General features: G+C 48.1%; 1 long non-coding RNA gene across 2 annotated transcripts in view; it reads right to left on the bottom strand.

Annotated features, from left to right (window-relative positions):
• The window catches only part of LOC149875030 (uncharacterized), a 115,978-nt gene extending 101,125 nt beyond the window's left edge, over nucleotides 1-14,853 (bottom strand). For both annotated transcript variants that reach the window (XR_016440002.1, XR_016440003.1), the window contains exon 1: nucleotides 14,596-14,853. This is a non-coding gene — a long non-coding RNA (uncharacterized LOC149875030). The remainder of the gene's footprint in view (nucleotides 1-14,595) is intronic.
• Nucleotides 14,854-15,462: the final 609 nt, after the last annotated feature.

Here is a 15,462-nt window from a genome sequence, read left to right as displayed (position 1 = left end):
ACACCAAACTTTGGGGCAAAGCATCTACGCCAGAAGATAGGCGGGTGATCCAGGCTGACCTGGACAAGCTCAGCAAATGGACAGACGAGAACCTGATGGTGTTTAACACCGAAAAATGCAAGGTTCTCCACCTTGGGAGGAAAAACCTGTAGCACCCTTATAGGCTTGGCAGTGCTACGTTGGTTAGCACTACAGAAGAAAAAGACTTGGGGGTCATCATTGACCACAAGATGAACATGAGCCTCCAATGCGATGCTGCGGCTAGTAAAGCGACCAAAATGCTGGCGTGCATCCATAGATGCTTCTCGAGCAAATCCCGGGACGTCATTCTCCCCTTGTACTCGGCCTTGGTGAGGCCGCAGATGGAGTACTGCGTCCAGTTTTGGGCTCCACAATTCAAAAAGGATGTGGAGAAGCTTGAGAGAGTCCAGAGGAGAGCCACGCGCATGATCAGAGGTCAGGAAAACAGATCTTACGATGACAGCCTGAGAGCCATGGGACTCTTTAGCCTGGAAAAACGCAGGCTCGGGGTGATCTGATGGCCACCTACAAGTTTATCGGGGTGACCACCAGGATCTGGGGGAACGTCTGTTCACCAGAGCACCCCAAGGGATGACGAGGTCGAATGGTCACAAACTCCTGCAAGACCGTTTCAGGCTGGACATAAGGAAGAATTTCTTTACTGTCCAAGCTCCCAAGGTCTGGAACAGTCTGCCAGCGGAGGTGGTTCAAGCGCCTACATTGAACACCTTCACGAGTAAATTGGATGCTTATCTTGCTGGGATCCTATGAACCCAGCTGACTTCCTGCCCTTTAGGCAGGGAGCTGGACTCGATGATCTCCCGAGGTCCCTTCCAGCCCTAATGTCTATGAAATCTATGAAATTAGCCTCAGGCTTTTTGACTGTCTGTACTTATCCCAGATCTCCTTACCACAAAGACAACCACCACCTTATTTTGCCAAAACAGAGCACATCAAATTCTAACTAAGTTTTCAGGCATACAACATTTGCTTGTTAAAAACTAATCTAAGGCACAGTAGACAAACCCATTTGCAATGTACAATAAATTGAATTTGCCCTGAAAAATCCAACTATACTATTTATCTTTGAGCACCATCAACTGGTACCTGAATACAGAGAGAGAGAGAGAGAGGATACACATACATATATGTACACACAGCTATAGGACATGCACAAATGCACCTGCAAAGCCCCTCACCAAATTCCTTATCTGCTAACTACCAGATGGAATGAGACAGTCAACTGTTTAAGCTTCTCTTGAAGCTCCAGTGTACTTCAAGACCCTGGTACCTCATGGAAAAGCATTTGAACAGATACCCTTAATGCAGTAAATATAATGTTGATCAAGGCTACATTAGCACATTAAATCTCACCAGACAATTCCTTTGAATGCATACTTTAAAAAATGCTTAGAACTTCTCTAATTAAAGTGCCGTCTCCCCCACCCCAGAGCACATGTAAAATTGCCCTTCATTTCTCAGTAAACCTAAGTTAGTATGGTCTTTGTCAAAGACTGAAAGTTTCATTGACTTCAGCAGGAACTTGGAGTTCCCAAAACCTCTGTAAAAGCTACTAGTATACCTATTAAGCATCAATAGATGCTTAAATAGGGATTTATGATCCCAACTGAGGCATAGGGTTGAAATTTTTAGCCATTATAAAGCATATACAGAAAAAAATAACGTTTCAAAAACTAGAGTGCAACCAGGAAGCAAATGGGCACAAAATTAAAATCTTTGTAGTAATCTATAAATCTGCCAGATCAGCAGGGATCCTGGTTTTCTCTGATAAAAAAGAAATCCCCAACTTTCTGATGAAAAAAGTAACCCCAAATCCACATATTTCCATGATTAAAATGAAACTCCACTAATATATATATACACTAGTGAATTACCTGTCAAGAATGATGAGCGGTGGGGGGGGACAGGCAGAGGCAGAGCGCTGCCACCCACCACCCCACGCTGTTGCCACCTCCCAGAGCGGGAGGGAGGGGGGAGCTTGCACGTGGCAGACTCCACCACCACCCACCACCCCGCGTTACCACCACTCCATGTCCAGCCGTGTACCACATGCCACCCCCCCCGCTCTGCATCCAGCCCTGTGCCGCCCCTCACCCCCTCCTGCTGTTCCACATCCGATGCCGCGCCACTCCCGCTCTGCCCCTCTCCATGTCTGCCCGGCCCACTCCTCCTGGCCTGCTCCACTGGAGCCATGCCTTGCCCATCATTCTTGACACAGCACTGGCTGGAGCCATGCCCCACTGGGAGCCATACCCCCCAAGAGCATAATAGACAGACACACACACACACACACACACACACACACAGATGGACTAAGCCCTTTATATATATAGAATAGTGGTGTTTCATTTTAATCACAGAAAAATGTGGATTTTGGGTTACTTTTTTCATCCAAAAATTGGGGATTTTTTTTATCAGAGAAAACCAGCATCTCTGCAGATCAGTGTTCCAGGATTTTTTTGTACCCAGTCTTCCTCAGGAATGGAATCAGTACTTCCAGGCATACATTTATACCAATACGGCTCAGGGCCCAGATATCTCACTATAAAGTCCGTTTTCCCTGAGGCAGCATCTGACTCTAGAGTTAGATTGAATGAGGAGGATTCTATGCTGATCATTTTGGAACAGCTATTGCTGATTCACGTTTCAGAGGGGATGACTAGACCACTTTGTCTTTCTGGATTGCAGTGCTGTTTCCTTTGAAGACATTTCTAGCTCTCTGACTTCTTATATGGATGCAAAAATTTCAGCATTCCCAGTGGAAAATTCACAGAGTTTCTCAGTTTTGAAAACAGGTGAGTCTTGAAAGGAAAATGATTTTTGCCAAACTGACAAAAGACCTGGGGGACAAAACACAGCCCGCTGTACGGTTGTTCTCCTGCGTGCCAATTTTTTTCTAACTGCAAACTATGCAGCTTCTTTCTGTAAAAAAAAAATACAGAACACCATTTGGTGACCACATGGGCAACACAAAAAACATCTAACAGAATTGCCTCTCATGAAAGCTGAGTCATATCAGTCAGTCACGGTTTTCGGTTCCCTTGCATATTGTACAGACATTTGCACTAGTGTGAAGTAGATGTAAAATGTTATTTTCACTAGAAGAAAAGAAGGTCGGAAGGCACATTTTCAGCATAGCAGTGAAGACTACCTTGGTGCAGACTGTGCCTTGAAGACCCGAACTCATGTGGGGCTGTATTGAGAGACCTTTCCTCCATGTGAGTTCCAGAAAAAACTGTGCTTTCCTAAGGAGTATACATGTTCCCTCTTGCCAGCAGGCCATGTCTTCAACCCCTTTGAAGGGGCTCAAAACATTCACCATTAAACTAAAAGAATGGAGACTGTATTTTTGCTTAGCATTTGGCATTAGACTTTGTGTTTGGTTTAGCAGAGGGACTGTTTTTAAACTGACTTTCCCTACAAGGCTTTGGCAAAGGGGGGCTCCTTGTATATTCCCCACATTATCCGTTTGCCCAAGGCTCCTCACAAACATATACCTTAACTGTATTTTAAGAACTTCTCATTCATGCATTTATTTGCTTTTTTCCCTGCCTATTCTTTTTTATGAATCAGACTCCAGATGCTTGGCCCAGCCCAGATACAGGTTTCACTCAGAGAAAACATTTTAGTGCAAACATTTCACTATTTTTCTTGCTCCCTTTTTGCCAGAAAAAGTTAAGGGTTGGGAGCAGAGGACAAGGAACTCAACTTCTAACTACAGCCAAAGCAGATGCAATATCTCTTTTATAACCTACACACATGTAATTGGTAACAGTGCCTGGCTCTTGGACTAGGACTACACTAATTTCCTCTAATTTAGCCAACCAAAAATACCTCCCTCTAAATCAGATCTGGAAATTCAGGAAACCCACTGGCCACTACATCTAGCAAAACATTTGCAAGTCATCCAGAGACTCAATTTCCTTCCTTCAAAAAATACCACATTTATTTTGTAAGGAGAAGATGACAATCCCTTTCTGAGCACTTACAGTAGGTTTGCTGTCTTTTTGGCTTAGCCCTGTTGGTGCATCCAGGAACTGAGAACAACTTGTTCACTTTCTAATGATTATTTTATCACTAGCTTGCCACTTCCAACTGTGGAAAATTCCTAACATTATGCTGCTAACATCAAACAAAGACTTCAGTCATTTCCACATCCCAACAAGGACGGAAGAAAAGTGATGATAGTAGAATTTTATTGGCTTTATTTAAACAACCTTCTTCTCCCCCAACAATACTGTGCTACCACTATAAAACTTTTCTGACACATTACTTTAAACATTAACGCATGGACATGCCCACTCTTTACTTCAGGAGCTACAATTTGAAGCCAAAAGCTAAGCCTATTCAAAGTATACTGAATACAGCATAAAGAGTCTGAATCTTCCTGCTTCTATAATCTATTGCAACTTTACACACAGCCCCCTTTTTGCCTGAGGCCAGACTGGCGGGCAGGAAAACTGAAGGGGACTTCATATATAGGAACAGCATTTCTGCTTTTTTGCTTTCTCAGGCTAAGAAAAGCAAAACATTTACACCATGCTAAAAGCAGGGTGGGCTGATCCACCATAACTCGTTCAAGTATCCTCTCTCTCCTGCAGTGAGTGAAGCTAACTGGAGTGGCTTACCCCTGAATGAAACAGCTTCTAATTTACAGCAGTTTTGCTTCCACATAATTCAGGAAACATCACACGCCCACAACAGTCACATAAAAGCATCTGACACACAGTAAATCCCTCACCCCTTTTAATTCTGTATAATTGTTTCTTCTGCCCATGTGCTCAGTGACCATATACCACTGTAAAGATAACTGTTGTACTCTGTGAAATCAGTTACCATCATTGGGTGCAGCTGCAGTCAGCTGAAAAAGAGTGATAAGGAAAGATAAGAATAATAAAATTAAGCAAACGGGAAGGTTTAGCTTAGGTCTGGGAAAGTTGCTAGTCTGACTACATAGTTGCTCCCTTTTAAACGGATCATTGCACCATAGATTCAATGAAAAATGCATAGCAGGGGCCAAAATTTGCCTGCTCTTCTTACCAAAACAGTTCTCAAAAGTGCAGAATGTGTCTCTATGTACTTTTTCTAGCACTATTCCAAAAGAAATAAAAAGGATCAATCACTTTAATATTGTTACTCATATACTTACCTGTGTTGAAAGAATGGTATTTAAACTCATTACTCAAAATCAGTATTGATAAAATAGGGCACTAACCATGCAAAAGGAAGTTATTGGAAGACCAAAATTGGAAATAGCCCAAAAAAACTCCTAGACACGTCACAGAGTAGAAACACAAGTCACCTTTCGCTGCCTCTGTGACATCATAAAAACTTTTATGGCAGCACAAAAGTGACAGCAAATAAACATCCATACCTTTTATCATGCCACAATGTGGCCATGACAGAAGACAGTAATAAATTGTGTCACTTTATTGCAGTAGGCACCCATTTACAGCCGGAGAGTGCAGGCAGCCCAAAAGCTAGGACACTCCAGTACAACCTGGGGCTCAAACTCCCAATCAGCTGATTGGTGGCTCCAGTCCTAGGACCACACCAGAATGTCAAACTCCCTCTGGTGCAGTCCTGAGGCTGTCAATCAGCTGGCTGGTGACCCCAACCCCAGGACTGTGTACCACTCTGGAGTGTCCTGGCTTTCCCCACATCCAGGGACATGCCCCTGGTAGTCTGCAAAGTTCACATGGCCCAATGTCCAAGATCAGCAGGAGAGACAATAGGCAACATGTGTTTCACCCAATGAAGAGGATCAGCTATGCCAGGACATAGTCTAGCACAGTTTATCTGCTTCATTTGGGGACCTCTGTTTCTAGCTAAAGGCTCAGCCAAGCCAAAGTATTAGTAAAAGTCCAGGAAAGAAAGAGGGGAGGGAGTGCTAAAAGGAAATCAGGCAAACCACAGTAAGACCATACTGTTGTCTTAATTTTATACTTTAAAAAATAATGTTAGCTTTTAGTTTTTCATTTGGTACAAGTACATTCCATTACTGATTTTAGGCTATGCCAGCTAGTGACATAATGCCCATGCTGTAATATGATAGGGTGAGTTCATATACAGTACATGAGAGGCTACAATCTGTGAAAGTGAATGTTGTGTCCATACATCAATTGAAATGGCCTGCAATTCAGGGAGTAATTGTTTTGAAACAATCTCACATGAATTCACCTTCACGAGATTAGAGGCTGATGTCACTATGAGGATGAAGTCATCAGCAATGACTTAAGCTAATGGGCTAATGCCAGAAGAACTCAGAAGTTGTGCAAAATTTAACTCCTTCCAAGAACAGAGGAATGCGTAGAACTCCCTTTCTTTTGTTCATGGCATTTTCTTGATCATTAGTAAGTTTTAATCTAGGAAGGATAGTGATTGGCTAATGGAGTTGAGAGCATGTTCTCTCTTATTTTGCTGCATATACTCGGCGTTTGCAGTTTTTAATTTCATGTCTCTGAATTCAAGTTATGCTTTGAAGTCACAGAAAACTGTCAATAAAGCTCAGATGCTGCTTCAGGATTTTCTGTCCATTTCTTATAACACTAATTTAGGGGAATAATCCTGACTTCTAAAGCCTCTGAAGTCAGTGGAACCATGCAAACGAAAGAGAATCTAACCTTATACTGTTTAGAAACAGAAAGGTGGGGAAGAGATCTTGTTAATTTAACAAACTTTTTGCAGGAGCAAAGCTGTCTACCAGTAGTTTTCTGTGGTATGATCAAGGCAAAATCAGAACAGCATACCAACTCAAAAATGGTGTATTATAGTGAAATAAAAGAGAAGTATGTGATTTAGAGCATCAGTGGCATTAGATCATCAGAATCATCTTGGAAAGTACAGATATTTGTGTTTGACTAATGTAACATGCCTGTCCTAAGGCTGTTCTGTTTTCATTATGTTAAGAGTTGAGGTGTAACAAACTAGAATTCACAAATATACTCATTAAACAGTCCTAGTGATGCCAAAATATGGCATTTGTTACCCATCCCAAATGAAAAGTATTTTCAAGTACACTAAAAATGAAAAAGCACCAGGCCTGACCCCACATACATTATTGTAAATCAGGAGTAAGGGAAGTTACTTAGACCAGTTTTAAAGCAGTGTAACTATGGGTGCAGGCAGAAGTGCAGCTCCCTGGTTTAACTCATAGCACTTCACAGAAAGCTTCATGAGTGACACCAATCCTCCCAACCCAACAGATGTTAGCTGATGGGTCAGGAGGATGGGGGATTGAGCTCCACTTTGGAGCCAATCCAGGGAGAAAGGCTACGTATCTGCAGCCCCTTCCCCTAGTTTCACCCCCCACCCTCCAGCCCCTGGTACTGTCCCAGAATGGGAAGACGAGAAGGCAGGGGAGAGAGGTCCATTCTGAGGTTTGGCCAACTTGCACTAGAGTGGGAACCTCCCCACCTCAGGGGGGGTCCAATCTACTCGCCCTACCCTCCAGGACCAGCTGAGCAACCCCCGGAACAAGCTCCCTCCACTCTCTTCCCCCACTCCCTCAACACTGCTCCCAGTGTACACAGACACAAGTTAATGAAGGCGCTCCACTTTGACGTGACTTCATCTGAACCTGCATTACATGTCATGGTATTGGGCCCTTTTAAAGCACTCTGCAGCTGTGAACTTGTGTTAGGTCATGGCTGTAGAGCACTTTCAGGGGCCATATTAGGTGAAAATTGTCACTTCTGTCTGTGTCTTTAACTGACTTCAATAGGCCTATGACTTTTTAGATAGGGAAAGTAAGCTAGGGCATGAATTTACATTATATCAGCTACTTCTCATTTACTCCACATCCAGATACTTTTAGCGCACAGTAATAAGGAGGTACAAGGCAACTTATTTTGCACTTACTATATGCTGAGGCTCCATATGGAACTGAATACAGAGTAGGTAATGCACTGTAAATTCACATCCCACCTTATTACATTCTATATGGATAAGGCCTAAGCCTTCATGAAGGCAGTTACATTATTCTGCTCTTAAACTGCTGTCTACAAGTTTAGAACAAACCCCTATACTTTTAGCAAATTATTTATCATTCAATAATTAATAACATAGGAGGAGAGATCTAACACACAGGAGCCAGTAGGTTGCATAGAAGTTGACTCTTCAACAATAAAGATGAGAAGATACAGTTGAACAAATTTATCCTTCTTCTCTTGTATGATTAATTTCCCCCCTACACATGATTAATAATTTTTACATTGTATAACAATGCTGACATGACATCTTCAATCACATATTTTCTTAAACAGGAGATACATGTTTAAAAAAATGAAACTACAGATGACAAGATTTTACACAATTTTAATACCACCTTTGTCTCTTTGTTCATAGATTTCATAGATTTCATAGACATCAGGGCTGGAGGGGACCTCGGGAGATCATCGAGTCCAGCCCCCTGCCCAAAGGGCAGGAAGTCAGCTGGGGTCATAGGATCCCAGCAAGATAAGCATCCAATTTACTTTTGAAGGTGTTCAATGTAGGTGCTTGAACCACCTCCACTGGCAGACTGTTCCAGACCTTGGGGCCTTGGACAGTAAAAAAATTCTTCCTTATGTCCAGCCTGAAACGGTCTTGCAGGAGTTTGTGACCGTTCGACCTCGTCATCCCTTGGGGCGCTCTGGTGAACAAACGTTCCCCCAGATCCTGGTGGTCAACCCTGATAAACTTATAGGTGGCCATCAGATCACCCCTGAGCCTGCGTTTTTCCAGGCTAAAGAGTCTCATGGCTCTCAGCCTATCATCGTAAGATCTGTTTTCCTGACCTCTGATCATGCACGTGGCTCTCCTCTGGACTCTCTCCACATCCTTTTTGAATTGTGGAGCCCAAAACTGGACGCAGTACTCCATCTGCGGCCTCACCAAGGCCGAGTACAAGGGGAGAATGACGTCCCGGGATTTGCTCGAGAAGCATCTATGGATGCAAGCCAGTGTTTTGGTCGCTTTATTAGCCGCAGCATCGCATTGCAGGCTCATGTTCATCTTGTGGTCACCAGGAACCACTCCCTGCCTGGGACTCTATGCAATGCAGAGAAACATCTAGTGGTTGGATAAGATATTGTACCCAAACATATCACTGCAAAAGCTTTACTCTCCTGAGACATGAAGTTTAAGGAGCTCATGACCAGGGATCTGATAAAAAAATCCCCAATTTTCAGATTTAAAAAATTAACCCGATAGATAGATAGATAGATAGATAGATTAATTTTAATCACAGTAAAATGTGGATTTCGGGATTTGGGTTTACTTCTTTTAATCTGAAAATTGGGTTGGGTTTTTTTTTTTCAGAGAAAACCAGGATCCCTGCTTATGACACTTTACAATAATTAATCTATACATTTCTAGAGTTTAAGGCAGAAGGTATCATTAAACTATCTAGTGTAACCTCCTGCTTTTACATTCCACCCAGTTGCCATTGCATTGATCTCAATTCCTTATATTGAACTAAAGCATATCTTCAATAAAGAATAAAGGTAACTACTTTTAAACTGAAGCAATCAAAACATGGAAAATTCTTTCATTTTGAATGGCTCAGTTTTTGTGCAGCTCTCAGAAAAGCATTTTCTAGGAGTACAAAGTCAGGTGTTTCCATTTTGTAATAATCTAAATCAGGGGCAGGCAGTTATTTTGGCTGGAGAGCTGCTTAACAAGTTTTGGCAAGTTGTTGAGGGCTCTAAGGTTAGCCCCACCCCTTGACAGGTGGCCCATCCTTGAGCACCATCTTGGGACTGGAAGTCCCACCCCCTAAGCCATGACCTTGGCCACTGGAGGTCCCTCTCCTTCCCCCAAAAGTACTCCATTTAGGAAGTGGATTTGCCATCTTGGAACTGGAAAAAAACAAATTATATACTAAAAATGAAACATCCACAATAAAGTATTTCAATTGTATTTAAAATATAAATATTTTTGTCCTTATTTGTGTGTGTTTGTATTGTGTATATAGAGGTGATTGCATAATGGCTCAAAATAAAATCTTACTCTTGTCAATTGCAGGGGGTGTGGTGGGGTTTGGGGGTATGGCTGGGGGAGTTGGTATGGGGTTTATGGGGGGATTTGTATATGTGTGTGTGCATGCGTGTGTATGGTGGGTGGGGTTGTATGTGGATGTAGGTGGGTGTTTATGGGAGGTTTGTGGGGGGATTGTGGGGATGTTTGGGTTTCATAGATTTCATAGACATTAGGGCTGGAAGGGACCTCGGGAGATCATCGAGTCCAGCCCCCTGCCCAAAGGGCAGGAAGTCAGCTGGGGTCATAGGATCCCAGCAAGATAAGCATCCAATTTACTCTTGAAGGTGTTCAATGTAGGTGCTTGAACCACCTCCGCTGGCAGACTGTTCCAGACCTTGGGAGCTCGGACAGTAAAGAAATTCTTCCTTATGTCCAGCCTGAAACGGTCTTGCAGGAGTTTGTGACCGTTCGACCTCGTCATCCCTTGGGGCGCTCTGGTGAACAGACGTTCCCCCAGATCCTGGTGGTCATCCCTGATAAACTTATAGGTGGCCATCAGATCACCCCTGAGCCTACGCTTTTCCAGGCTAAAGAGTCCCATGGCTCTCAGGCTGTCATCGTAAGATCTGTTTTCCTGACCTCTGATCATGCGCGTGGCTCTCCTCTGGACTCTCTCAAGCTTCTCCACATCCTTTTTGAATTGTGGAGCCCAAAACTGGACGCAGTACTCCATCTGTGGCCTCACCAAGGCCGAGTACAAGGGGAGAATGACGTCCCGGGATTTGCTCGAGAAGCATCTATGGATGCACGCCAGCATTTTAGTCGCTTTACTAGCCGCAGCATCACATTGGAGGCTCATGTTCATCTTGTGGTCAATGATGACCCCCAAGTCTTTTTCTTCTGTAGTGCTAACCAACGTAGCACTGCCGAGCCTGTAAGGGTGCTGCAGGTTTTTCCTCCCAAGGTGGAGAACCTTGCATTTTTCGGTGTTAAACACCATCAGGTTCTCGTCTGTCCATTTGCTGAGCTTGTCCAGGTCAGCCTGGATCACCCGCCTATCTTCTGGCGTGGATGCTTTGCCCCAAAGTTTGGTGTCATCGGCGAACTTGGCCAGTCCACTCCTAACTCCAATGTCCACATCATTAATGAAGATGTTGAACAGTATGGGTCCCAGGACAGAGCCTTGAGGGACCCCACTGGTCACAGGGCACCACGATGAGTGACTGCCATCAATCACAACCCTCTGGGTCCGACCACGAAGCCAATTTCCCAGCCAGCGGATCGTGGTGGAGCCAAGGCCACAACTGGCCAGTTTGGCCAAGAGGTGATCATGGGATACCAGATCAAAAGCTTTTTTGAAGTCAAGATATATGACATCAATCTCTTCTCCCTTGTCCAAGTGATAGGTCACCTGGTCATAGAAGGAAATGAGGTTGGTCAAACAAGACCTACCTGCAACAAACCCGTGCTGGCTATCCCTTAGGATGTTAGCCTGGGCCAGTCCCTCAAGGATGGCCTCCTTAATAAACTTTTCTAAGATCTTCCCCAGGATAGAAGTCAGGCTAATGGGCCTGTAGTTAGCCGGATCCACTCTCCTCCCTTTCTTGAAGATCGGCACCACGTTGGCCTTCTTCCAGTCTTCGGGCACTACACCAGAGCGCCAGGAGTTTTCAAAGATCCATGCCAGGGGCTGGGCTATGACGCTCGCCAGCTCCTTGAGTACCCTGGGGTGCAGGTTGTCAGGGCCGGCTGACTTGAAGGTATCCAGCTTCTCAAGGTGTTCCTTCACGAGGTCAGCATTGATGGAGGGTAGGGGATCCCCCTCACCCAGATTTCTCTGTCCCATAGCAGGCATGGGCATCCCGTGTGACTGATGAAAGACTGACGCAAAGTACTTATTTAATAGGTTGGCTTTTTCCTGGGCGTGAGTTGTCAGTTGCCCCATCTGGTTTAGGGTCCAACATTGCCCTTGCTTTTCCTCTGGCTCCCCACAAACCTGAAAAAGGACTTTTTGTTGTCCTTGATGCCTGAAGCTAGTTGGAGTTCAGTTGCAGCCTTGGCTTTCCTGGTTTGCTCCCTGCAGGACCGGACCAGCGCGGAGTAATCCTCCTTGGAGGTGAATCCCGTCCTCCATCCTTTGTAGGCTTTCGTTTTTAGCCACAGTAGGTCCGCTAGGTCTCTGGAGAGCCAGGGGGGCTGCTGTGCCTTCTTGCTGCCTTTCCTCCGTGTTGGAATAGATTTAGCTTGTGCACTGAGGATCGCTTCCTTGAGAAGCAACCGCTCTTCTTGAACTCCCATCTCCCTCGGGTCATGGTCCCTGAGGGCCTGACCGACTAACCTCTTGAGCTTGTCGAAGTCGGCTTTTCTGAAGTCAAGGACTTCTGTGTTGCTGACTGACTTGCCAGCTTTACGGCGGATGGTGAAGGTGATCAGCTCGTGGTCGCTGTCACCCAACTTCCCATCAATCACTAGGTCGCCGATTAGGTCATCCCCCGTAGTCAGTACCAGGTCAAGCAGCGCTTTGCCTCTCGTTGGCCCATAGACTTCTTGAGTCAGGTAGAGGTCATCCACGCATGAGAGAAAGCTTTGCGCCCACTCAGATTTAGCTGAGTGATCTTCCCAGGAGATGTCTGGGTAATTGAAGTCACCCGTGACAACCAAGGTCCTGGAGCAAGCGGCCTCAGTCAGTTCCCGGGCGAACTCCTGGTCAAGCTCGGGACTTTGAGTGGGAGGTCTGTAGTAGACTCCCACCGTTGTGTCCCCTGTGCCGAATTCCCCACAAATTTTTACCCAGAGGGTCTCTAGCTGTCCATGCCGGTCGCCAACATCAGCTTGCAGGGACATGTAGCTTTCCTTCACATAGAGAGCTACACCCCCGCCCCTTTTGTCAACACGATCCCTCCTGTACAGGGTATAGCCCTCTATACCCGTGGTCCAGTCATGGGTGGAGTCCCACCAGGTCTCCGTTATCCCAATGACATCATATTTCTTTGCACTGAGCAGGAGGACGAGCTCGTCCTGCTTGTTGCCCAGGCTCCTGGCATTAGTGTACAGGCAGGCAAGTGTCCCCTTGGGGGCTCTTGCCTTGCCCACAGATTGTGCCAGGGCTGGGGCAGGGATGAGCTCCCTTAAGTGCCCCCTTAAGTGCCTTGGTCTGCTGGCTTTGCAAGGGCCGTTCAGCGGGCCAGCAGGGGCAGTAGTCCCCCCATCCCCCAGCGGGCTTAGTTTAAAGCCCGGTGGAGCAGGTCAGCCAGCCTGGCTGAGAAGAGCCTCCTCCCCAGGGGAGAGAAGTGGAGGCCATCTCTTCCCAGCAGCTCGCTGCCTCTCTCTCCAAAGAGCGGGCTGTGGTCATGGAAGCCAAAGCCTTCCCGATAACACCAGCGCCGCAGTCTTTGGTTCACCGCGTGGATCCTCCTCTCCCTCCTCAGCCCGTAGCCCGAGACTGGGAGGATCGAGGAAAACACCACCTGAGCTCCCAGACCCCTAAGCCGCGCTCCCAACTCCCTGTAGAGCCTCATGACCTGGCTGGGGGTGCTCCGAGCCATGTCATTGGTGCCCACATGAATAAGGAGCATGGGGTAGTGGTCTGTGGGCCGGAGGAGCTGCAGGATCCTCTCTGCAATGTCTCGGATGTGGGCCCCCGGGAAGCAGCAGACTTCCCGGGCTAAGGGGTCGGGGCGGCAGATTGCCCCCTCAGTGCCCCGCAGGATGGAATCTCCCACAACAAACACCTTACACTTTGTCCTGGGGAGAGCGGGGCCAGTAGCTGCGGTCGAGCCTGGGTTGCCTGCGGGAGCTGGCAACTGCATGGGCTCTGCTGGGGCTGCAAGAGGTGCGAACCTGTTGCTAAGCTCCGGCAGGGCAGCGGCCTTGGTGCGGCAGGCCTTGGGGCCCTTGACCACCTTGGTCCATGCCCCTGACTGGGCAGAGTGGGAGGTCCCAGAGTCCTCCTTAGTCGCGGAGGGAGACGGAGCTCTCCCGTGCGGCTCCCGGGGGAGAAGGGCCTGGCAGTAGGAGTCTATCTCCTGCTCACAGTCCCTGATGGCACGCAGTCTCTGGACTGTGGCCTGGAGCTCCTCCAGCTGGCGCGCCAGAGACCCCAGTAGGGAGCAGACCCCGCAAGGGGAGGGGGCTATGCTCCCGGGCCCCAGAGCCTGAAAAAGGGACAGGCAGCCCCCGCAGCCAAGAGCCAGGGGCTCTGTCTGCATGGAGTCCGGAACCATGGGCTCCGTCTGGGTGGCCGTCTCTGAGGTGCCCAGTGGAGGGGCCGCAGAGCCCGAGGGGACCATCGGGGTGCGGCGCGTGCCCATCCGTGTCATGCCTCTGGTAGGCTGGCTACGGCTGGGGCTGGCTATGGCTGGGGGGGGGGTCGCAGGCAGGGTCTCGTGCCCTCCCACACCCTCCCCTGCACGAACTCCGCACTAACTCAAGCGCCTGTTTACGCAGCCTGTTCGCGTGGCTCCGGTGGCGGGGCTCCCTGGGGGGCTGGGCCAAGTAGGGGCCTGGGCGGGGGCTTGACCCGGCCCGGCACCAGGCAGCGGCCTCCTCCCAGCAAGCGAGGAGTTAACCCCTTCCCACCACGAGCCCGCTTACCTCCGGCTGTGCTGGGGGTCGGCAGGGGGCTCGGCGGCTGCTGAGGGGGTGTCTGGGGGGCTTCGGGGGAGTGGGGGCGCAGCAGGCTTCACCCGCGCGTCTCTCACCGCTCCAGAGCCTACCTGAGTGTGTTTTTTTTTTTTTTTTTCCCCTGGCTGGCGGGCCCTTTTAAACTACGCGCATGCGCAGTGGGCCTGCCGTCGGGGAATGCTGGCTTCTCAGGCCAGGGGGGCCCTGCCCGGGATTTGGGGGGCCCTGCCCTACAGGAGGGGGACTGGTGAGTACCCCCTCCTTCATTCCTCTCTCCCTGGGGGCTGGGCCAAGTAGGGGCCTGGGCGGGGGCTTGACCCGGCCCGGCACCAGGCAGCGGCCTCCTCCCAGCAAGCGAGGAGTTAACCCCTTCCCACCACGAGCCCGCTTACCTCCGGCTGTGCTGGGGGTCGGCAGGGGGCTCGGCGGCTGCTGAGGGGGTGTCTGGGGGGCTTCGGGGGAGTGGGGGTGCAGCGGGCTTCACCCGCATGTCTCTCACCGCTCCAGAGCCTACCTGAGTCTGGGTGTGTGTGTATGGGTGAATATGGGGTTTGTGGGGTGTGTGGAGGGGGAGAGTGGCTGGGGAGGTGTGGGGGATGGGAGTGGGCTGTCCATAGCGGGTGTGGTGTATGTGTGTGGTGGGGTGTTTCTGTATAGCAGTGAGTGGGGCTCCCCCCAGAGCTCCACAGGTGTGTGGGGAGGTGTGGGGAAGGGTTTAGGGTTAGTGAAGGAGGTGTGGGGGAGGATGTGGGAGTTGTGGTGTTTGTGAGGTGTGTGATTGTGTGTGGTGGGAGGTTGTGGGATTTGTGGGGGAGGGTCTGTGGGTATGGTGAGTGT

Source organism: Crocodylus siamensis, chromosome 1 (genome assembly GCF_052110815.1).
Source record: "Crocodylus siamensis isolate JL-2025a chromosome 1, ASM5211081v1, whole genome shotgun sequence".
Lineage (NCBI taxonomy): Eukaryota > Metazoa > Chordata > Crocodylia > Crocodylidae > Crocodylus > Crocodylus siamensis.
Note: the sequence above shows the minus strand (reverse complement) of the source record. Positions and strands in the feature narration are given on the sequence as shown.